General features: G+C 36.8%; 1 protein-coding gene across 2 annotated transcripts in view; it reads right to left on the reverse strand.

The window, feature by feature from the left end:
- ARHGAP24 (Rho GTPase activating protein 24) overlaps positions 1–25,722 on the reverse strand; it is a 528,172-nt gene that overhangs the window by 489,490 nt on the left and 12,960 nt on the right. Inside the window, exon 1 of one of the 2 annotated variants that reach the window (XM_059922690.1) lies at positions 25,067–25,083. The exons of the other annotated variant lie outside the window; for it this stretch is intronic. The gene's annotated coding sequence lies outside the window, so the exon portion shown is untranslated. Of the gene's footprint in view, positions 1–25,066; positions 25,084–25,722 lie in introns of those variants that run through there. 2 annotated transcript variants of the gene reach the window in all.

The following is a 25,722-nucleotide window of genomic DNA, read 5'->3' on the forward strand; positions in this document are numbered from 1 at the left end:
TCCTCTGGAGTGTGGACAATTGATGGAGTACTTATTTTAATTAGCATCTAATTCACCTGAACCTCTTTGGGCAAAGAACTGTTCCAGGAGTAATTTAATCTCTTTCAGCCTCTGTTTATTCTGTATCAAAGAGTGGCTCATCATTATCATACAATATCCATTATTCTTAGTTTTATATTTGTTACATGTAAATCAAATAAGCTTTTTCTTAAAAATGAATATGAAATCTTTTTGTGACAAGTTATAGAGAAATCTAACCAGGACTCAGGCTCTTAAAATTCAATTCAATTCACCAGTCATGACCCACAGTACTAAGTTATCCTGGAGAACCCCTAAATTTCAATACCAAAAAACATGGTAAATTAACCCCTTAGCAACCAGTTGGCAAACCTTTGGTAAAATATAGTAACTTCAACTACTCCATAGGTGAGTATTCTCTAACAGCATTTTCGTCATCCACAGTACATTTATTATAATGGCCCTGAGTGACTGGAATTTAATTATAATAGCCCTGAGTGACAAATTTAACATTCAATGAGCAAATACCATACTTCAGGTACTAAACTAGGATGTCTCTAACAAAAATAGCAATAAAAATAACAAGCTAAATAATAACTGCAAGAATAGCTAACATTTACTTATATTGGGTTGGCCAAAAAGTGCCTTCAGTATTAAGTAAAAATAAAAGACACACTTTTCATTTTCACCAATAACTTTATTGAACAACATATTCACCCTTTTATTCCACTACCTTCTGCCATTTTTCAGGCAACTTCATAATTCCGTCTTCCCAAAACTTTTTATTTTTTTTGAGCAAAGAACTGTTCCAGGTGCCTTTACAGTCTTCCAGGGAACTGAAATTTTTTTCCATTAAGAGAATTTTGTAGACCTAAGTAAATGGAAATCCGAAGGTGCAATGTCTGGTGAATACAGAGGTTGAATCAGAAGTTCCCAGCCAAGCTGTAACAGTTTTTGCCTGGTCATCAAAGAAACACGTGGTCTTGGGTTATTCTGATGGAAGATTATGCGTTTTCTGTTGACTAATTCTGAACGCTTTTCATTGAATGCTGCTTTCAGTTGGTCTAATTGGGAGCAGTACTTGTTGGAATTAATCGTTTGGTTTTCTGGAAGGAGCACATAATACAGGACTCCCTTCCAATCCCACCATATACACAACATCACCTGCGTTTGATGTGGTTGGTGGTGGTTCATTTTGCTTGCCCCACGATCACATCCAGCCCACATTATTGTACAGTATCCACTTTTCATCGCCCGTCACAATTTGTTTTAAAAACGGAACATTTTCATTACGTTTAGGCAGAGAATCTCATGCGGAAATATGGTCAGGAAGGTTTTTTTCACTTAAATTATGTGGAACCCAAACATCAAAACGATTAACATAACCAAGCTGGTGCAAATATTTTTCAGTGCTTGATTTGGATATTTTGAGTATGTTGGCTATCTCCCATGTGGTATAACGTTGATTGTTCTCAATTAATGTCTCGATTTGATTGCTATCAACTTCAGCTGGTCTGTCCGACCACGGAGCATTGTCCAGCGAGAAATATCCAGCACGAAATTTCGCAAACCACTTTTGACACATTCGATCAGTCACAGCACCTTCTCCATACACTGCACAAATCATTTTTTGTGTTTCAGTTGTGTTTTTACCTTTCTTGAAATAATAAAGCATAATATGCCAAAAATGTTGCCTTTTTCTTCCATCTTCAATATTAAAATGGTTACACAAAAATTCACCAGTTGGGGGACCTTCAAGCTGGCAGAGGAGTAAGACGTGGAGATCACCTTCCCCCCAACAAATACATCAAAAATACATCTACATGTGGAATAACTCCTACAGAACACCTACTGAATCCTGGCAGAAGACCTCAGACTTCCCAAAAGGCAAGAAAATCCCCACATACCTGGGTAGGGCAAAAGGAAAAAGGAAAAACAGAGACAAAACAATAGGGATGGGACCTGCACCTCTGGGTGGGAGCTGTGAAGGGGGAAAAGTTTCCACACACTAAGAAGCCCCTTCACTGGTGGAGATGGGAGAGTGGGCAGGGGGGAAGCTTTGGAGCCACGGAGGAGAGCACAGCAACAGGGATGCAGAGGGCAAAGTGCAGAGATTCCCACACAGAGGATCTCTGCTGACCAGCACTCACCAGCCTGAGAGGCTTGTCTGCTCACCCACCAGAGTGGTTGGGGGCTGGGAGCTGAGGCTCAGGCTTTGGAGGTCAGATCCCAGGGAGAGGACTGGGGTTGGCTGCGTGAACACAGCCTTAGGGGGCTAGTGAGCCACAGCTAGCCAGGAGGGAGTCTGAGAAATAGCCTGGACATGCTGAAGAGGAAAGAGACCATTGCTTTGGGATGCACGAGGAGAGGGGATTCCTTCCCCGTGTGCCCACGGAAGGCAGAGCACCACCTAAGCAAGCTCCACAGACAGGCACAAGCTGCAGCTATCAGCTCGGATCCCAGACATGGGCATGAAATGCTAATGCTACTGCTGCAGCCACCTGTGTGCAAGCACAGGTCACTATCCACACCTCCCCCCACTGGGAGCTTGTGCAGTGCACCACTGCCAGGGTCCCGTGATCCAGGGACAACTTCCCCAGGAGAACACACAACATGCCTCAGGCTGTTGCAAAATCATGTCAGCCTCTGCCACTGCAGGCTCACCCCGCATTCCAATTATGACTACCATACCCTTCCCTCTCCCCGGCCTGAGTGAGCAAGAGGGCCCTAATGAGCTGCTGCTTTAACTCCCTCCTGTCTGGGTGGGGAACAGATGCCTGAGGAAGACCTACACGTAGAGGTGGGGCCAAAACCAAAGCTGAACCCCAGGAGCTGTGCAAACGAAGAAGAGAAAGGGAAATATCTCCATGCAGACTCAGGAGCAACATATTAAATCCCCACAATCAACTTGATGTACCCTGCATCTGTGGAATACCTGAATAGACAATGAATCGTCCCAGAATTGTGGTGGTAGACTTTGGGAGCAACTATAGACTTGGGGTTTGCTGTCTGTAACTGATTTGTTTCCGATTTTTATGCTTATCTTAGTTTAGTTTTTAGCGCTTGTTAACACTGGTGGATTTGTTTATTGGTATGGTTGCTCTCTTCTTTTTTTAATTATTATTATCAAATTTTAATACCTTTAAAAAATTTTTTTATTATTATTATTTTTTTCTTTCTTTTTTTTCTCCCTTTTCTTCTGAGCTGTGTGGCTGAGAGGTCTTAGTGCTCCAGTGTGGTGTCAGGGCTGAGCCTCTGAGGTGGGAGAGCTGAGCTCAGGACATTGGACCACCAGAGACATCCCAGCCCCACATAATATCAATCGGCGAGAGCTCTCCCTGAGATTTCCGTCTCAATGCTAAGACCCAGGTCCACGCGATGGCCAGCAAGCTACAGTGCCGAACACCGCATGCCAAAAAACTAGCAAGACAGGAGCACAACCTCACTCATTACCAGAGAGGCTGCCTAAAATCATACTAAGTTCACAGACACCCCAAAACACACCACGGGATGTGGCCCTGCCCACCAGAAAGTCAAGATCCAGCCCTGACCACCAGAACACATGCACCAGTCCCCTCCACCAGGAAGTCTACACAACCCACTGAGCCAACCTCACCCACTGGGGGCAAACACCAAAACCAACGGGAACTACGAACCTGCATCCTGCAAAAAGGAGACCCCAAACACAGTAAGTTAAGCAAAATGAGAAGGCAGAGAAAAACACAACAGATGAAGGAGCAGGTAAAAACCCACCAGATTAACCAAATGAAGAGGAAATAGGCAGTCTACCTGAAAAAGAATTCAGAGAAATGATAGTAAAGATGATCCAAAATCTTGAAAATAGAATGGAGAAAATACAAGAAACGTTTAACAAAGACTTAGAAGAACTAAAGAGCAAACAAACAATGATGAACAACACAATAAATGAAATTAAAAATTCTCTAGAAGGAATCAATAGCAGAATAACTGAGGCAGAAGAACGGATAAGTGACCTGGAAGATAAAATAGTGGAAATAACTACCACAGAGCAGAATAAAGAAAGAAGAATGAAAAGAATTGAAGACAGTCTCAGAGACCTCTGGGACAACATTAAACACAACAACATTCGAATTTTAGGGGCCCCACAAGAAGAAGAGAAAAAGAAAGGGTCTGAGAAAATATTTGAAGAGATTATAGTTGAAAACTTCCCTAATATGGGAAAGAAAATAGTCAGTCAAGTCCAGGACGTGCAGAGAGTCCCAAACAGGATAAATCCAAGGAGAAACACACCAAGACACATATTAATCAAACTATCAAAAATTAAATACAAAGAAAAAATATTAAAAGCAGCAAGGGGAAAGCAACAAATAACATACAAGGGAATCCCCATAAGGTTAACAGCTGATCTTTCAGCAGAAACTCTGCAAGCCAGAAACGAGTGGCAGGACATATTTAAAGTGATGAAAGGGAAAAACCTACAATCAAGATTACTCTACCCAGCAAGGATCTCATTCAGATAAAACGAGAAATCAAAAGCTTTACAGACAAGCAAAAGCTAAGAGAATTCAGCACCACCAAACCAGCTCTACAACAAATGCTAAAGGACCTTCTCTAAGTGGGAAACACAAGAGAAGAAAAGGACCTACAAAAGCAAACCCAAAACAGTTAAGAAAAACGGTAATAGGAACATACATATCAATAATTACCTTAAATGTGAATGGATTAAATGCTCCAAACAAAAGACACAGGCTCGCTGAATGGATACAAAAACAAAACCCGAATATATGCTGTCTACAAGAGACCCACTTCAGACCTACAGACTGAAAGTGAGGGAATGGAAAAAGATATTCCATGCAAATGGAAATCAAAAGAAGACTGGAGTAGCCATTCTCATATCAGACAAAATAGACTTTAAAATAAAGACTATTACAAGAGACAAAGAAGGACACTACATAATGATCAAGGGATCAATCCAAGAAGAAGATATAACAATTGTAAATATTTATGCACCCAACATAGGAGCACCTCAATACATAAGGCAAATGTTAACATCCATAAAAGGGGAAATCGACAGTAACACATCATAGTAGGGGACTTTAACACCCCACTTTCACCAATGGACAGATCATCCAAAATGAAAATAAATAAGGAAACACAAGCTTTAAATGATACATTAAACAAGATGGACTTAACTGATATTTATAGGACATTCCATCCAAAACAACAGAATACACTTTCTTCTCAAGTGTTCATGGAACATTCTCTAGGATAGATCATATGTTGGGTCACAAATCAAGCCTTGGTAAATTTAAGAAAATTGAAATCGTATCAAGTATCTTTTCCAACCACAACATTATGAGACTAGATACCAATTACAGGAAAAAAACTAAAAAGTAAAAAACACATGGAGGCTAAACAATACACTACTAGATAACCAAGAGATCACTGAAGAAATCAAAGAGGAAATCAAAAATGCCTAGAAACAAATGAGAAAGAAAACTCAATGACCGAAAACCTATGGGATGCAGCAAAAGCTGTCCTAAGAGGGAAGTTTATAGCAATACAATCCTACCTCAAGAAACAAGAAACATCTCAAATAAACAACCTAACCATACACCTAAAGCAATTAGAGAATGAAGAACAAAAAAGAACCCCAGAGTTAGCAGAAGGAAAGGAATCATAAAGATCAGATCAGAAATAAATGAGAGAGAATGAAGGAAACAACAGCAAAGATCAATAAAACTGAAAGCTGGTTCTTCGAGAAGATAAACAAAATTGATAAACCGTTAGCCAGACTCATTAAGAAAAAAAGGGAGAAGATTCAAATCAAAAGAATTAGAAATGAGAAACGAGAAGTAACAACTGACACTGAAGAAATACAAAGGATCATTAGATCCCATGTCAATAAAATGGACAACCTGGAAGAAATGGACAAATTCTTAGAAAAGCACAACCTTCCGAGACTGAACCAGGAAGAAACAGAAAATATAAACAGACCAGTCACAAGCACTGAAATTGAAACTGTGATTAAAAGTCTTCCAACAAACAAAAGCCCAGGAACAGGTGGTTTCACAGGCGAATTCGATCAAACATTTAGAGAAGAGCTAACACCTATCCTTCTCAAACTCTTCCAAAATATAGCAGAGGGAAGAATACTCCCAGACTCATTCTACAAGGTCACCTTCACCCTGATACCAAAATCAGACAAGGATGTCACAAAAAAACTACAGGACAATATCACTGATGAACATACATGCAAAAATCCTTAACAAAATACTAGCAAACAGAATCCAATAGCACATTAAAAGGATCATAAACCATGATCAAGTGGGGTTTACCCCTGGAATGCAAGGATTCTTCAATATATGCAAATCAATAAATTTGATATACCACATTAACAAACTGAAGGATAAAAATCATATGATAATCTCAACAGATGCAGAACAAGCTTTCAACAAAATTCAACACCCATTTATGATAAAAACTCTCCAGAAAGTAGGCATAGAGGGAACCTACCTCAACATAATAAAGGCCATATATGACAAACCCACAGCCAACATTATTCTCAATGGTGAAAAACTGAACTCATTTCCTCTAAGATCAGGAACAAGACAAGGTTGTCCACTCCCACCACTGTTATTCAACATAGTTTTGGAAGTTTTAGCCACGGAAATCAGAGAAGAAAAAGAAATAAAAGAAATCCAAATCAGAAAAGAAGAAGGAAAGCTGTCACTGTTTGCAGATGACATGATACTATACATACAGAATCATAAAGATGCTACCAGAAAACTACTAGAGCTAGTCAATGAATTTGGTAAAGTAGCAGGATACAAAATTAATGCACAGAAATCTCTTGCATTCCTATACACTAACAATGGAAAATCAGAAAGACAAATTAAGGAAACACTCCCATTTACCACTGCAACAAAAAGAATAAATACCTAGGAATAAACCTACCTAAGGAGGCAAAAACCTGTATGCAGAAAACTAGAAGATACTGATGAAAGATGACACAAACAGATGGAGAGATATACCATGTTCTTGGATTGGAAGAATCAACATTGTGAAAATGACTCTACTACCCAAAGCAATCTACAGATTCAATGCAATCCCTATCAAACCATCAATGGCATTTTTCACAGAACCAAAACAAAAAAATTCACAATTTGTATGGAAACACAAAAGACCCCATATAGCCAAAGCAATCTTGAGAAAGCAAAACGGAGCTGGAGGAATCAGGCTCCCTGACTTCAGACTATACTACAAAGCCACAGTAATCAAGACACTATGGTACTGGCACAAAAACAAAAATATAGATCAATGGAACAGGATAGAAAGCCCAGAGATAAACCCATGCACATATCATCATCTTATCTTTGATAGAGGAGGCCAGAATATATAATGGAGAAAAGACAGCCTCTTCAATAAGTGGTGCCGGGAAAACTGGACAGCTACATGTAAAAGAATGAAATTAGAACTCTTCCTAACACCATAGACAAAAATAAACTCAAAATGGATTAAAGACCTAAATGTAAGGCCAGACACGATAAAACTCTTAGAGGAAAACATAGGCAGAACATCTATGACATAAATCACTGCAAGATCCTTTCTGACCCACCTCTTAGAGAAATGGAAATAAAAACAAAAATAAACAAATGGGACCTAATGAAACTTAAAATATTTTGCATAGCAAAGGAAACCATAAATAAGATGAAAAGAGAACCCTCAGAATAGGAGAATATATTTGCAAATGAAGCAACTGACAAAGGATTAATCTCCAAAATATACAAGCTGCTTATGCAGCTGAATATCAAAAAACAAACAGTCCAATCCAAAAATGGGCAGAAGACCTAAATAGACATCTCTCCAAAGAAGATACACAGACTGCCAACAAACACATGAAAGGTTGCTCAACATCACTAATCATTAGAGAAATGCAAATCAAAACTACAATGAGGTATCACCTCACACCAGTCAGAATGGCCATCATCAAAAAATCTACAAACAATAAATGCTGGAGAGGGTGTGGAGAAAAGGGAACCCTCTTGCACTGTTGGTGGGAATGTAAATGGATACAGCCACTATGGAGAACAGTATGGAGGTTCTTTAAAAAACTAAAAATAGAACTACCATATGACCCAGCAATCCCACTACTGGGCATATACCCTGAGGAAACCATAATTCAAAAAGTGACATGTACCGCAATGTTCATTGCAGCACTATTTACAATAGCCAGGATATGGAAGCTAAGTGTCCATCAACAGATGAATGGATAAAGAATATGTGGCACATATAGACAATGGAATATTACTCAGCCATAAAAAGAAATTTGAGTTATTTGTAGTGAGGTGGATGGCCCTGGAGACCATCATACAGAGTGAAGTAAGTCAGAAAGAGAAAAACAAATACCGTATGCTAACACATATATATGGAATCTAAAAAAAAAGTGGTTCTGAAGAACCTAGAGGCAGGACAGGAATAAAGAAACAGATGTAGAGAATGGACTTGAGGACACAGGGAGGGGGAAGGGTAAGCTGGGACGAAGTGAGAGAGTAGCACTGACATATATACACTACCAAATGTAAAATACATAGCTAGTGGGAAGCAGCTGCATAGCACAGGGAGATCAGCTCGGTGCTTTGTGACCACCTAGAGGGGTGGAATAGGGAGGGTGGGAGGGAGATGCCAGAGGAAGGAGATATGGGGATATATTTATATGTATAGCTGATTCACTTTGTTATAAAGTAGAAACTAACACACCATTGTAAAGCAATTATACTCCAATAAAGATGTTTAAAAAAAGAAAAAGAAAAATAAATAATAATAAAAAAAAGACATCTAAGTGCTACTAGAGTCATCTTACGGAAAAATCCGAACGAACATTTTGGCCAGCCCAATACCTAGTATGTGCCAGATATTTTGCTTAGCATTATCTCATTTAATTCGTACAGCACTATGTGGTAGGTACAATAATTATAGACATGTTACAGTTGAGGCTCAGTGAAGCTGTTATTTGCCAAAGGTCACATGGTTAATTGGTGGAAGAATGAGACTGGAACCCAGACTTCTTGATATGGATTAAATTGTGTTCCCCCAAAAAAGACATATTGATGTCCTAACCCCCACTACCTCAGAATATGACTTCATTTGGAAATACGGTTGTTATGCTATAATCAGTTACGATGAAGTCATACTGCGGTAGTGTGACTCCTGACCCAATATGACTTTATAAGAAGTCATATGACTTTATGACTTCTTATAAAGTCATAGATGTATATGTATAGCTGATTCACTTTATTATACAGCAGAAACTAACACATCACTGTAAAGCAATTATACTCCAATAAAGATGTTAAAAAATAATAATAAACTACCTAGTTTAAAACAGTACTTTGTACTGTTGTAACATTGCTTTGTTTCAGCAAGCCTAAAAACCTATGACCTGTGAGTCTGTTTCTGTTTTGTATAAGTTCATTTGTATCATTGTTTATTAGATTCCACACATAAGCGATATCATATGATATTTGTCTTTCTCTGTCTGACTTACTTCACTTAGTACGATAATCTCTAGGTCCCTCCATGTTGCTGCGAATGGCATTCTTTCGATCTTTTTTATGGCTGAGTAATATTCCATTGTATATATGTACCACATCCTCTTTATGATATCAAACTTATGGTTCCCAAAGGGGAAACATGGGGGGAAGTGATAAATTAGGAGACTGGGATGAACATATACATACTACTATACTATATATGAAATAGATAACTAATAAGAACCTACTGTATAGCACAGGAACTCTACCTAATACTCTATAATAACCTATGTGGAAAAGAATCTGAAAAAGAATGGATATATGTATCTGTAGAACGGATTCACTTTGCTGTATACCTGAAACTAACATAACATTGTATCTCAACTATACTCCAATAATTTTTTTTTAAAAAACCTAATATGATATCTATTATTATATTATATATAGTATATTTTTAGTTTGTAATTATAACTCTAAAGCCTTAAGAGTGCCATGTTTTATTACCATGTCAGCTTGAAGTCTTTCCAGGATGATAAAAGAAACATTGAATTACATGTAAAATAGATATAATTTTTTGGTTTTATTAAATTGTAATTACATGAAAATCCACACAGACAGATCTTTCTTTTAATCAGAATTCCTATTCTCTGCATCAGCTGTGGTAAAAATATTTTTTGTAGTTATTTTTAAATATTTTACAAAATAGCTTCACTCTACCCTTTTAAATTACTGGAATGGCCAACATCTAGCCTGAAGCAATTTTCATCCTCAAATAGGATTCTTTGTATTTTGTGGGTGGCTGTTAGACTTTTATTTGAAGTACCACACTCTAAGAACTCATCTAGGAGAAACAGACTTATACTAGGTCAAGACAAGTTTATACAATACACAGATTTTATGCAGCCAACACTTTTCTGGAGAAAAGACATGGATTTTCCTTGCGAAAGAAAGAAATGATAGCGAGAATAGAGACTGAAAGGAGAGAGAGGAAGGATATAGTGAAGGTATACTGTCATGGGCATGATAGAGAAAGAAGTGGACATAAGAGAAAAGCAGGGTGAGCTGAGCAGAGGAAAAAAAATAAGCCTGAAGATAGTAGGGGAAGCATGATGTGGGAACCTAGGAACAGCCGGGGAGAAAGAGAGAGAGAAGAGGTGGGTGGGAAGGACAGTGGGGGAAGGAAAAAGAGCTGAATACTGTGAAGGTCTGAGCTCTCCTCTTTGCTCACTGATATGCATGGCAGAAATTTTCTTCAGGGTCCTAGTGCTAGCTTAAACAGAAAGAAATAGACACATTCCATGGCACTTTCTCATGATGATAAGTATCCAGTCACAAACCCAAAGGAGGAAAATATTCTTATAAAGTGTCACTTTTTTTTTAATATTTTGGCAAAGTCTTTTCTCTGAAACAAAAGGGCAGTGTACATTCCTATCACTTTACTTTGAAGAGGCCCTTTTAAGAGCCGCCACATCACATGTAATACTTGATCACCATCAAAGCCCAAGTTTTCTAGTGCCAAGAGCCAGTGTGCTGTGGTTTGATCTTTGAAAAATATTTCTGGATAGTCAAGATCAAGGACCATAAATATGGAGCCACAGCTTGTCACCATTCTATCTTTGTGCTGTTAGAATATATTTATTGGGGACGGGGCTTTATCAGTAAATTGTGCCAGTAAAAGGTACAGTTATAGCAGCTCATAATACAAAAGTAGCATTTCTAATGTATTATATTTAATTTACAAAAATATATTTCTTATATATTATAAATATATAATTTAAAATCTTATGAAAATCCTCAGGGTTCAAAGTAAAAAAATCACCTTTTAATATAATCAAACCTGAAAAAGTATCATGAAAAAGCAAAAAGCAAGTCAGTAGCATTACAGTTGCAGATTCCAAACCAGGTTTTTATTATGCTTTAAGAATAAACATGCTACCTGATTAGAGGAGATGAGCATTTCAAAATACATGGATAAAGAAAGAGTTCCTCAAAGAGAAAGTATTCTGCAGGTACTGCTTCACTTTTCTGTGCTAAAACATGTGTCTCTATTTAATATATTGATGATTTTGTCCTCTTTTTATAACGTACATTGTATATTTTTAAACGTGTGTGTTTGACTTTTTATAATCTAGACATTTTTCTTGCACCTTTTTTAAAATTCAATTAAGACTTCCAGTTAGGACCTATAGATGAAAGATAATACCAGAAAGTCGAATTTTATAAATGATAAAATCAATTGTATAGCTAGAGTTCCCTAAAATTTCAGACAATGGAGTGATCACTCAGTGCCGGGACAGACTGGAGGGAGGTTTCACAGGAGAAGTCTGGAGTTGAAAAGACCAGCCTGTGGGGAAGAACAGACAGAGAAATAAGGTTGACTGGGTCAGTGAGGACCGGAACACCCCAGCAAGAGGAGGCCAGGGTAGATTCTTGGACAGAGGAGAGACATGAAGACTGAACTGGCACCTAAGATGGATTTAATTGTAGCAAAGGCCAAAGATAAATAGGTTAAACTGTTGCACAAAACAGCAATAACCCAGGCATCAAAGGGAAGGGTGACAGCAGTGGGAATGGAAGGAAAGAATATTACACAAGATGAATTATCAGAGCTTGGAGACAGGGTGCTGGGGTTTTATCTTTACGATCTGCATTGTGTTTCTCTTTTGGCTGGTGGTGACAAAACTTTTCTGTCATTTAGCCTTAGGTCAGATACTTAGGATTCAGGCAGAGAAACACTCTTTTCTTCCCCCAGCTTTATTGAGGTATAATTGACAAAATTGTAAGATATTGAAAGTGTACATCACAGAAAAACATTCCTTGAAAGCCATAATTTAAGAATGGAAGATCACTCCTGTAACCTTCAAAATAAACCACTCAATTCTGCATGTCTTTCTCTGAAGATGGTATTGCCCATTTTTTAAAGTTAGCATTTTTAATGCACTATTTTCCTTAATAATGATGTTACCCTTATCACCTCCAAATTATTATCTTTGGGTATATTTGATTCAGGATTCTGGAAAATATTTTTATGCCTTCCCCAACTGCTTTACATATGAGGACCCACATGAGCAATGTGAAGGTATATTTTGAGATATGCTTTCTATACAATGGAAAAACTCAATCCTCAGGCCATATATCTAAAAACTTCAAAAATCTGAATCAATGCCCATTACCTAAGAATAGCAAAAAAACACAAATTAATAGTGCTGAAAAGGCAAAAGAGATGTGAAAATGTTAAAAGATTCATGGACTTATATCAATTGTCTTCATCAGCAAAGAATTCAAGCTTCTCCTCAAAGTTTAATCAGAATTTGGACACTGTTCTAATTAGAGTGGCTATCTGCATTTTCAGGTAGATGGAAAATAGAAATACAGAAGGTGGCAAGGGTAGGGACCTCCCATTCATTCTTTGATTCATTTATTAAACAATTATTTATTGAATATTTCTATGCAATGATATAACTTCAAAGATGAATAAGAACCTGCCCCAAGCTGAGTACTAGTGAAATCTTGGATTTGTATAGTACATTATGGTTTATCAAGTCCTTTCACTTACTATGTGAACATCTCTAACAACCCTGGGAAACAGGAGCTATTTTTACTTCTTTAGATCAGAAATGGAACCATAAAAGGTCTGTTGCTACCAAAATCTCGTAATGCTCATTCCCCTTACTGTTTCTTTGGTTATTTTCTTTCTTCTGAGGAGAATGCTCTCATTTATTCATTCAGCTATTAATATCCTTCATAAATATAACTGAATACCCCCTATGTGCCAGGCATCAAAGGCTTTGGGATGGGGAAGGTGAAATAAATGGAATCATTATCCTCAAGGAGATCACATCTTAGTGAGTAAAAAGGAAAATAAACAGTTTTAGAAAGGTGATCAATGACCCAAAAGAAAGCTCAATGTGTCAATGTACAGATCTTCGAGAGCTCCTTCCCCCAGACCATGCAAATCTGACCATCCAAGCTCAAGTCCCACCTTTACCGTATAGCTTTTACACAACCTCAGTTCACATTTGTTTGGTTGTCCCCTAAATTCCCAAACAATTAGAATCTACCAAATTTAGTCCTTTATTATATATGTCATTTTATATTACCAATTTTTAAAATATGCCTCTTACTTAGCTTACCAGATTTCTAAGTTCCACATAGGCAAGGACAAAGTCTTACGGGCTTTTGTATTTCATTCTGAGGCCACGAGCATTCTATATCTGAGTTGATTATTCATAAATATTTGTTTGATTTATGCATTATGTAATATATTTGGAACAATGTATTTCACTTAGCTAATTTTGACTAAGATAAATTTCTTTGAAAGTTGTGGGAAGGAAAAATGAAATAAGAAAAAGATTTTGGTAAACATTTATTCAGTCCTCCCTCTAAATATTCCTAGTTGTTTTAATGAGTTGATACCTATATATTAGGTTGGCATTAACACCATTTGGTCAATAATCTGTATTCTGAGTCACAAAGCAGTCAATTTACTTTCTAAGGTCATAAAAGTATTTATTGTCATAACCCAATAATATGTATTTAGTCCCTACTTGAGCTATGGGATTAAAATGCCATGGAACACTGAGGTTCTCAGTACCCAATACTATGGACTTTTGGGGTTGTCATAAATATCTGTATCAGTGATGTCTCGCAGAAATATAATGGAAGCCACATATAAAATTTTCTACTATCTACATTAAAAAAGTATTTTAACCCAATATAGCCAAAAATGTATCATTTCAACATATAAACAATATTTTTTAAATTATATTTTATTTTCTTTTTACTAGGTCCTAGAAATCCACTCTGTATTTTATACTTATAGCACTCTCAATATGGAGGCTAAATTGTTATCAGAAATACTTGATTGGTATTAGGTTTCATAAAACTTACAATTTAAAAAATAGATTCCCAGAACCAAGTTATTCCAAAAAATATGTAATTTTTTCAATGATTCAAAAATACTTAACTTTTTAAATTTAGACATGTTAATAAAAATTAAATAAAATTAGAAGCAAATTAAAAACTCAGTTCCTCAGTAGTACTAGACCCATTATAAAAAACTACTTTATGGAACAGCACAGACCTAGATCAATTTCTATCCACATTTCTTCTTCAGCAATAATATTTAAGCCATATATTTCTTTATTTTATTTCAGTTTGTCCTTTTTTGTTGAATGGAGTCCTCCTCTAAGAGATGATAATGGGAGACAGTCTTAGTAGCTAATGCATTGAATGAAAGGGCCATTCCTGGGTGGGAACTCTCTTCAGTTGGACCCCTGTAGAATGCTCCTTAATGTTTTTTTGTTTGTTTGTTTTTGTTTTTTATTTTTTTTATTTTTACAAGAGATAAATAGACTGACACCAAGCATTGTAAATGGATGAACACAACAAAAGCAACAATGACTGCAATTACCAAACACAAAACACACTCATACTATGTCATAATATTGACATTCAGTCCAGTAATCCTCCACTGTAACAGCTCCTTTACTTTGCAGTGAAAATTGATTTGTATATTTTTTGCCTCTGAGTCCTTGTGGGATTTTTTTTTATTTTATTCAGACAGAAAGTCACTCCTTAATGTTTTAATGGCTTCAAATATGTAGACCTTGAGTCATCATGACAGACAAGAAGAAAAGAGGGAGTGAAAGAGTGATAAAGGCTTTCTAGTCTTACAGGTGCTTCACTCCCACTTAAGGCCATGGGAGTACATGTTAATGAGAGTATCTGCTATCTTCTGAAGGCTTCTAAAGCAGAGCATTTCATTAATATTAAATTCAAATATAAGCTTGATTACAAGGCTATAGGCTTGAAAACCTAATAGGTACACTGAACGTTTAACTTACATTTGCATCCTATCTTGATGGCTTTTTTAATCTAGTCAACTTAGAAGGCTACTGATTCATTTTAACAATGCTGCCCTTACCAAAATATATGTTGATATATTCTTCCAAATATTGGTGTTGGTATGTATTCTAACTCTAAAACAATAGGTCTGATTTAACTTAGAAGTCATTCTGAGCAAGATCTACTAAGTAATAACACTATACTAAGAACAACTAAACAAACAATAACAGGGTGATTATGAATAAGAATAAGCTGTGGAATAAGTGTGAGGAACTTAACTGCAAGGTTTCTGCTCTGACCACATGAATGACACTAGTTAATCTAGTTAAATTCTAAGTTGCCTGAAGCAAATAAAAGAAAAAATAAATGTATCACAATATTTGAAAAGAATTACTTCTTAATGATTTGTTCCTTTGCTCTTAGAGATAGCTTTCATTTTCTTAGAAATTTGAATAAGTGCTTATTAGTTATACATAGCTGCATTTTGGTTTTTATAGAAGGACCATAGTAGGGGGAAGAATTTTTAGTAAATATTCAACTTTGGTGTACAGTAGACCCACTTGAGGAATTTGTTAGAATGTAGATTTCAGGGTCTTTTTCCAAAGATTTTAATTCTTCTCTAGGTTTTGGAAGAGAAAGACTCTTTTGCTCTCTTCACTCTCTTGTGCCCAGGATAGCATATCAGGCCTGTGGATTTCCCCACTTCGGGGAGGGGTTCTCACCTAATAAAGGCAGTTCAGCAAGAGGTTCTGCCCAGATATGAGGCACAGAATCACTCAGTTCGAGGGCTCTCTCCCTTTTCCCATTAATAAAACTGAAAACTTTACCATACCCAAGTAAACAGGTATTAAGAAAAATAATAACACAAGTCATTTGAGCTGCTTTCTGTCTAGTGTTGGGTTAAGAAGCAAGGTTGTTTCTGCAAAACTTGAATGAGGCCTGCCCAGCTCACTAGGGTACAAGCCACGTCAAAATTTGGTACTGAGAGCCAAGCCAGGTGTCAAAGATGGCCATTATTTTACTGTGTCCTCAGTTCCCCTGGAGTAGGTGTCTGGATGAGATTCAAGATGTTAGTCACCTTTGACACATTAATACTGATTCTTTGCAACAAGCATTTTGTTTCCTCACAAAAATCTCCTTGTTCCTGTCACCAAAGAAAAGAAAATAAACTACTAGCCTGCCTCATGGTTTGTGCATTTATTTGACTTGGATGAAAGGACTGCACACTTTTCATTAACTGACTTAAAAGAAAAAGGAACTCAACCATAACTACCACTTGTTTTATTTAGATTAGAAATTAAAAAGGTGGAGAAGGGAACCAAATGCTAGGGAGACCCAAGTGTGTGGCAAAACTGGTGTGTCTGGAGACTTCTACAACAGTACAAGTGAAAAATTAGGAATGCAGTGTCGCGTTTCTTAATTTAGTGTAGAGGAACTGATTTTCCAAACATACTGACGATCAGTAGCAGTGGGCAACAGGGTAACAATACATTTTGCATTTATACAGTCATTACTAAGTGACTTCTCTCCTCCAATTAGTCTTTGTAAAATCTCTAAGAAGTATTCTTTTCCAGAATTTAACATAAGTAGAAGTTATTTTCCCAAAGTTGCACATATGACTGACAGAGTTGAGACATGAAACCATATTTTTAGGCTTCACAAAAGCACATGATTTAATGTCCTGATTGAGTTATTCAGAAATGGATGGGGCAAAGTGAGACTTAGTTACTAATATCTGTGACTAATACGTTCAGTTGGTTTGGGTCTTTCCAACCCCCTTCTTACTAACCTCCTTCAGTTAATTAGTCACTAAGTTTAGTCATTTTAACCTTTTCATAATTCTTGACTCCATTCCTTCCTCTTTATTAGCAGTGTCCAAATTCATCCTAAAATGGACATTTACCAAACATCTCCTAATATTCTCATCACAATATTGTTTCTTTGTACATGGATTTCCCTCTGCCTGAAATGACTTCTTTCCTTCCTTGTCCACTTGTAAACTTCAGAAAATTCCTTCCTTCTTTCTTTATCCATAAAGTTCATACTCCTCCCTCAATATTCTTTCAGTAGGATCTTCTCAGGAAGGATAGACTTTCACCAAAAACATTTGGGTAGTATCAATTTCCCAAAAGGTTTTCAACTTATAACCAAAATATGGAAGCTAATGTTTATAGCTAGGAATCTGCAAAACTCTCATGAAAATGTGACACAAATTATAAACCATGGAGCACCTAAGGCTGTGCTTTTTTATCATTACAACTAAATATACCCTGGAGCTTAAGGATGTTTGTCTTCACATTGTTGCATGGCCATTTTTATTAATAGGTTGTTGAACTTTATCCTTGTGATTCGAACCTGTCCAAAATGACATGACATACACTTGTGATCAAAAGGTGATCAGTAAATCATGCAAAAGATTATAATTTTCTCAAAAGCCAGAGGGAAAATAGACTTCTTCAAGGAAGGAGTTCTTTACTTTAGGTTATGAAAAGTAAACAAATAAACATTCCCACCATACCAATGATTCCCATGTTTAAATCAACAGTGACTGTAATGAACCTATTTCTGCTGCTGTTGGCCCTGCCACATGGTGATACTCTCAAGCTGTTACTGTTTTACAACTGCTAAACCAGAAAGGCACATGCAACCGAAAGCTTTCCTAGATCTCTGCAAAGGATGACAATAGCATATCAATGACTCTCTTACTAAACCTCAGTAAATAAACACCTTCCTTTTCATAGTTCCCAGTAACTCTAATATTTTTAAATTAATTAATTAATTTACTTATTTATTTATTTTATTTTTGGCTGCGTTGCATCTTCGTTGCTGCGCATGGGCTTTCTCTAGTTGTGGCGAGCGGGGGCTACTCTTTGTTGCGGTGGACGGGCTTCTCATTGCGGTGGCTTCCCTTTGTTGCGGAGCACGGGCGCTAGGCACGCGGGCTCAGTAGTTGTAGCTCGCAGGCTCTAGAGCGCAGGCTCAGTAGTTGTGGTGCAGGGGCTTAGTTGTTCCGCTGCATGTGGGATCTTCCGGGACCAGGGCTCTAACCCGTGTCCCCTGTATTGGCAGGCAGATTCTTAACCACTGCACCACCAGGGAAGCCCCCCAGTAACTCTAAACATGCACCTTCGTAAGCCAAGAAGTTACAAGAATGTCAGCATTTGTACAAAAGAAAACAGAACTTTGTAACCACTAAGTGTGACTAATGGTGGGAAACGCAGTCACTAAAAGAAAGAGTTCACTGTGCTATTTAAGATAAAAGATTAAAATCTCACACCAAGAATAACAGTAGTCTAACTACTTCATTCATTCCCCAGGGTTTGGAAGCTATATAATCAAAATGAGATGCAAACATATATACAATAAATGGTAGTACTGACAGATTAAAATTTTCTTTCTCTAACCGAGAGACATAATGCCGACACTCATAAATTACAGCTAAGGAAAGAAACCCAAGCACTGGCTCACTATCATACCTCTATCTAGGCGTCAGAAATGCTTGCGACACATATTATGTTATAGGGCGCTAAATTCCAAAACACTATTAAAAATAGACATCCTAAAAGAAATCACTTTGCCCTCATATATATTAATTCTTGATTAATAACAATAAACATTTTCTGTACCTGTTACTTGATTTGGGCTAGTCTCTTTTTAGCATTTCCTATCCTTCCCCCCACCCCTTCTAGCTCCCTTCCCTTTTCACTGAAACCCAGAAACAAAGCAGAAAAAGAGACTGTTACACTCTGTAGTTTGCAGGTCTCGTCTTTCAGAAAGACAAAATCGTTCGTCAGGTTGAAGTGTCTATTTTTGGCTTAGGTCACTCCTTATCTTGGGACTTTTCATGAAATTTTGTCTTATTGTACTCAATAAGACAGACTGTTTTCTGTTATTTTATTTCATATGTCAGAGACTAATCGATATTAAGGAGATTAAGATGGTAAAAACATAGAGTATTATCATTTACTCTTTAATAGTCATTTCCTCTTTTGCTTCATCCTCACGTAATGTCTAGTCTTGACTCTTTGTAATGCAAAATAGCTATTTCTTCTCTTTATTGTACATAATATATATCTTAAATACCCACATATCTACGCTTCTAGAAAATGCAGGTATGATGAGACCCAAAGAGAGGCAGGGTACACAAATAATAACAACAATAGCAATAACATTTATTGAGTGCTTGTCATATGCCAGGAATGCTTCTAAGCACTGTATATCTCTTAGCTCATTTAAACTTGATGACCACATAAAGCTCTCTTTTTTGTTCTTATTTTCCAGAAGAAACTAAAGCCAATAGAGATTAAGTACCTTGACCAAGAACCACATAGGTGGTAGAGTAAGGATAAGAACCTGAGTAATCAACCCAGAACCTGTGTACTGTGAGCTGTTATAATATGTGGTTTCCAAAAAAAAGGAGAGAATTTCAAGTGCAGGTGATGAAAGTTCCACTCCATAGGGAGTAAATGTAAACGTGCCACATCCTCAAAGAAAATGGAACAAACATTTCTATGAATACTAGAAAAGGAATATTATTTGTGTTGTAAATCCCACTGAAAGTTAAATGGGCTTTTTAAAAGGGGGGGGGTGAGGGGGAGAAGCCTGAATAGCAGGTGTTAACTGGGATTCAGTGGTATCACAGCCATTTAAGGTTTGTCTAACTAACATATGACCAAATGCCCTGGACTTCTGTTGTTTGTCTGGGGTTTTGTTTCATTGTCTTCTTACTTTTCTAGCAAATGAAAGCTGTGATACATACCTATAATAACAAAAGGTCTGTGTGAAAGAAAAAGTTCTCCTTGTCTCTGAATATCTCTTACAAAGACTTGGTTAGGAAAGACATAATATTTTCAGTGATGTTAGAAATGGAGAGTGAGGTTATAAAATTGTACATAATCTCCACCTTTACAAGCAGAGGCTGAGTCAGTGCTTGGTGAAAACTTAAAGAATCAGGGAATGTGGAGTTGAGAACATAATGAAAGAACCAGAACAATGATAGTGAGAGTTAAAAAGGCTTGAAACAATACTATAAATAAACTATTGTTTATACTAGTTCCTAACCAAATACTAGCAAAAGCTTTAAAAATTAATTAAAATATTCCAATAGAATAAGATGCAGTTTCCATGGGGTTTTACTTTTACCTAATTGTAAGCAGCATGCTTATCCAAATTCCACAACAGCCTGAAAACATATCAGATTTATGAAGCTTCCTTCTCATGGTGGTAACAAAGCAGGTATCAAATTAGTTTATTAAAAAAGCACATTGATCTGTAGGTCACTTGCTTAAGTATGCAAATATTCAAATCAAGACAATATCTCCATAGTTTTCCTTGTAGGTCATAGTGTTTTGACTCTAAAGCTAAAGAAAATATAGTTTTACACAAATATTGTACTCTAGTTACAAAATATGTTTCTCACAGAGATATGGATTAGCAATTCTGAAGTATTTTATGTGTATTTATGGATTGAGGAAATAAGTAAATATATTGTAGGAGAAAGGAGATACATTATTTTCTCAATGAGCACATCTAACACTTAGATCTTGGTTTCTAAACACCATTTTTCAGCAAAAGAAATCTGGGCTCCTTGAATGGCTGATCCAAGGGATGGATCAGAAAAAAGTATAAGATGAACTTGGAGAATCTTGTGGTAGCAGAAAATAAGAAGTGTTCTAAAAATGATGATAATATGAAGAAAGGACACAGGAGCCAACTTGAAGATTGGCCAAATGGCCAAATCTGGACAATTTGAGCAACAAAATAAATACAAGTTGTAATGGATTAAAACTCATAGATTGAAACAAATACCCATTAGTCCATATTAATTGAATAAGGTGTAGAAGAAATGATAAAATAGAAAATCACCATTTGGAAAATACCACAGTGACAATTGTTTCAATAAGGAATCGTCAATGAATGCTAAAATTTGTGGTTGAAAGTAGGATGAAAAACTGGTCATTTACATAGTCTCAAGGTATCTCCCCACAAGATGCTTACTAATTACAAAAAAGGAAACTAGCAACTTAACAACAGAAAAACCCGGCAGACCTCAATTGAGAAATCAAAGTTAACATCATTAGTAATTAGACATCTTGACATCACATGCTTCCTGATATGAAGAGCATAGCATCATTCTATGGTACTTTTGTCAAAAATGCATAATCTGAATTTAATCATGAGAAAACATCAGAAAACCCAAGTTGAGGGACTCCAAAATAACTGGTCACTACTCTTCAAAAGTGTCAGGATCATGTAGGGTAAAGAAAGATTGAGGAACTGTCCCAGACTGGAGGAGACTAATAGACATGACAACTAAATATATGTGTGATTCCTGTTGTATTCTGGTCCAGAAAAAGGACATTGGTGGTGCAATACAGTGGTACATCTATAGGTTAGTTAATAGTATTATGTCAAAGTTAATTTCCTGGTTCTGATATTTGTAAGATGCTAATATCTAGAAAAAGGTTATATGGGCATTCGTTGTACTACTTTTGCAAAATTTTTATATGTCTGAAATTATGTCAAAGTAAAAAGTTAAAAAATAAAATATAAATTTTAAAATGTCCTATGATATTGAATGGTAACCTCTTCATTAGTAATTCTCAGTAACAATAGCTAACATTTGCACCATGAACTGCTTTCAGCTACCTTATTTCATTTGATCATTATCCCCTGTTTTACAAAATATTTGTAGTGACTTGCCACTGCTAGTGAACATCAGAACTGACTCTCAAATCCAGAGTGTTTTGAAACAAGAACCAATGTAATATTTGCCACATCAGCTGCTTATCTGGTTTTACATTTCTATGAAACCTTTCTTGGTGTGGGAAGAGAAAGGAGGAGTTAATCATACTACCTATACAACAGATTGTTCAAGTATTTTGGGACAAAGTGGAATATTTAGTGCGTGGACTCATTCAAATTGAACAGAAACAATGATCAATCCAGTACATCCCCAAAAATGTATAACTGAAGAAGATAGGGGGCCAGATAAACACCATGAACAATAATAATGAGAAGCAATATGGGAAGAAAAGAGGAAACTGATACGACAAAGCTCTAGGGTAATAAAGAGATAAGGCAAAGAAAGAAACAAATCAAAGGGAATCAAAATGGAAGAAAGAGTAAAGAAAGAAAGAAGTGGTTAGAGAAAGGATAGAAGCAAAACACTGAACTTCAAAGAGGAAAGGGCCTGCCACTCTGAAGTAGAATGGAAGTGACCCGGGTGTTGATGTGGTGGTGGCCAACTCATAGCTGTCACCTGCTCTATACAGTTTCAAATCCATTAGAATTCATAACATGAAGCAGCTGAAACTGCTGCTAAGAGAACTTAAAGTCTAAGAGAACTTAAGATTAATTCTTCTGAGATGGCATCACTGGCATCCAAAGGCACTGAAGCAGTCATCATAGGACAAAGTCTGGGGTCTCCTGGTTGATGATGTACTCTAGCCAGCATCTTCCGTGAACTAAGAAGAAGCAAGTGTAGATTCATGGCAAAAGTCTAGATGAAAAACACTGGCTCCAAGACCCCAATAAGTACCTAATTCACTCTGAACCCCTCTCTGGACCTCTGCCCAGCATCACTGCTCTCTTCAGTCTGGTTTTCACACAGCCACGTGGGTGTGAACATACTCCGGGAGTCCTGGTGATTTCTAGATAACACTTGAGCTGAAATAGAGCCTAGCTGACTGGACACAGACAAGTGAAAAAGTCACAGAACAGTAAGTGGCAATTAGCAGAAGAGACTGGTTTCCATTACCTACTTTCGTAGTCATAGTTTCTGAGTCTGATATGTAAAGTCACACACAAAAATTAGCAGAAGAAATGAAAGAGAACAAAACCACAATTTTCTTAAAGGCTCACTTTAAATGGAAGAAATGTACTGTACTAGCCATCAATGAACTAAAAAATAAACAATTACAATCCAGAAATGGTCATTAATTATGAAAAAGTTATCAATTTAAAATTAGTCTAAGAAAGCATTATTTTTGGATGATAAATTACAAGACATTTAATATCATGCCAGATTTAGTCATAACTTTGAAGAGAATAAAGAAGATAATAAGATAATTGATCAACCCAGAATACCAAATTTTGTACTAACCCTTATAAATACCACTTATTTACATACTATTTATTATACCAAGTGACAAAAAGTCACCCATGCTTGAATATCAGAAAAGTGTTAAACTAAACAGATCTATTAATAAAAGGGATATTGGAGTCTGCAGAAAGAAGCACTTGTGTTGGACTAAAAACGGAAAGATTAGAAAATCTGAGACTCAATATCATATCAGATGGTCTCTATGGGGAAAAGTTCAGTAATAGATTATATAATAATGAAGGCTTTTATGATATCATGCCATTCAAGTTCTTTTCTGAAAATTTTTTTCAAATAAGCTATCAAATACTAGTTAATAACCACTTATTACCACAAGAAAACTGCTACCCTCATAGACCTCCGGAGGTAAATACATCAATGCATTCGTCTAATAAGAGCTGAGCTGCCAGGTTAATAACTTTCCAAAAGCTGCCAAACAGACATTCTATGGCTAAATTGTTTACTACAGTTCTTAGCTGTCAAAAAAATAAAGGTGCTTCTCTGCATCTGATTAAAATCAATAACAGCACCAAATTCGGCATCTCAGAAAGCAGGCAGGTAGACGGGTTCCTGTGTGAACTTACTCTACAGAGAATTCTCTGGGAACTTAACAATGGAGTAACAGGAAATTGCAAGGTAAAGGAACTACCAACTCAAGAAAATATCAGCTAATACCTTTGTTTCAAATCAAAGCTCAGATTTAAGATAAAAACTTAACCTGGTCCTTTGGAAATAACAAGTTACCAGAGGCCTTTGCTGCCGGCCCCCAAGTCTGTAAACACAGTCCTAATTATTCTGGTTATAATTTATGGCTCAACATTGGTATCAGGAATCAATCTCAAATCTCTTAAGCAGTCACAGGATCTGTTCCCTGACAGTATTCACCAAAAGCAGCACCAGCTGTAACTCAGCACATCCCACGGTCCTAGGAAATATCACCAGCAATTTCAGCACTTTCCACCTTAACATAACACATGTATTTATTAATTCTCTCCCCTCTCCCTCCCTCTCTCTCTCTCTCTCTCTCTCTTTCTCTCCACCTCCCCTCCACCTCCACCCCCTCCAGGCTCATGGTAATATGACCTTTACATATTATTCTTTCTGAATTATTTTAGCATTTCACATTAATAATAAAGCTCATAAATGATATCATACACAAGTTGCTTGGCATTTCCATAAAACAGTTCAATATAATTTTATTTTCCTTAATGGCTCTTTCTAAGACATTAAGAAAATGTTTATTACCTCAAACAAACAGAAAACAGCAATAAAAAATAGGCCACTATTATTATTGCTATGCATTTGCTCAGTGTGATTTGCTAAACAAATAAGGACTAACCCTCATAAAGCTACTAGTATCCTATTCTCGCTTGAAAATAAAAATATTAGAAGCCGAGTCCCAATGTGACACCACTGAGCTGCCTGCAAACGTCTGAAGGAAGACTAAGCATTTAGTATTTTCTCTTTTGTGATATCGAAGTAACCCCACTTTTCTGAGATAGCATTATACACTTTTCAGAACTGCCTGCAAAGGTGCCCTGAGCCACATGATCTGGCATCCCACAGCTCAGTGGCACAAAGGTCTCACCTTGTTCCCGAGGAGTCCCTCTCAACCAGCTGAGCTATGTGCCTCATGGCACATGCTCTATTCGTCCTCCCGTGTTTCCGAAAGGACTCCCTCAGAGCCTTCAAGCCTCAGTCCCAGGCTCATGTCAGGGGAGCTAAGGATACTCCCTGGAATGTTCCACAAATTAAACAGTAGAGGATGGGACCGCAAACAGAGAGAGAAAAAAAGCACTGCACAGAAAGAACTCTCCCTGTTTCTCAGCGTTACACAGCAGTTACCATTAGCCAAAGCCTCTTTTTCCCCCTCCTCCATTCTCTCACTCACCTTCAACGATTATTTGGCCTGTCAAGGCAGTGCTTAAGGAGATTAACCTGTTTGGTTTTTTTTAATTTTTGTTTTTGTTTTCTGCATGAAATCTCTTAGCTGATAATATACCATCAGGCTTACTTGTTTCTTTCTTTTTCAGGAATATGAAAACATAAAATAAGAGAACAGTGTACAATTATAGTGTGGTTTGAAGACTGAACTGAATGAAAATCTACAGTGTATTGAGAATATTCATATTAAATGGATTCAATGTCATTAACATTATTACAAGGAATTAGATTAAAAATGTAACCCAAAACAGAATGTATTACCAGTTACACCTTGATTTTAATATGGTAATTTTGCAGCTG

This window comes from Balaenoptera ricei, chromosome 5 (assembly GCF_028023285.1).
Source record: "Balaenoptera ricei isolate mBalRic1 chromosome 5, mBalRic1.hap2, whole genome shotgun sequence".
Lineage (NCBI taxonomy): Eukaryota > Metazoa > Chordata > Mammalia > Artiodactyla > Balaenopteridae > Balaenoptera > Balaenoptera ricei.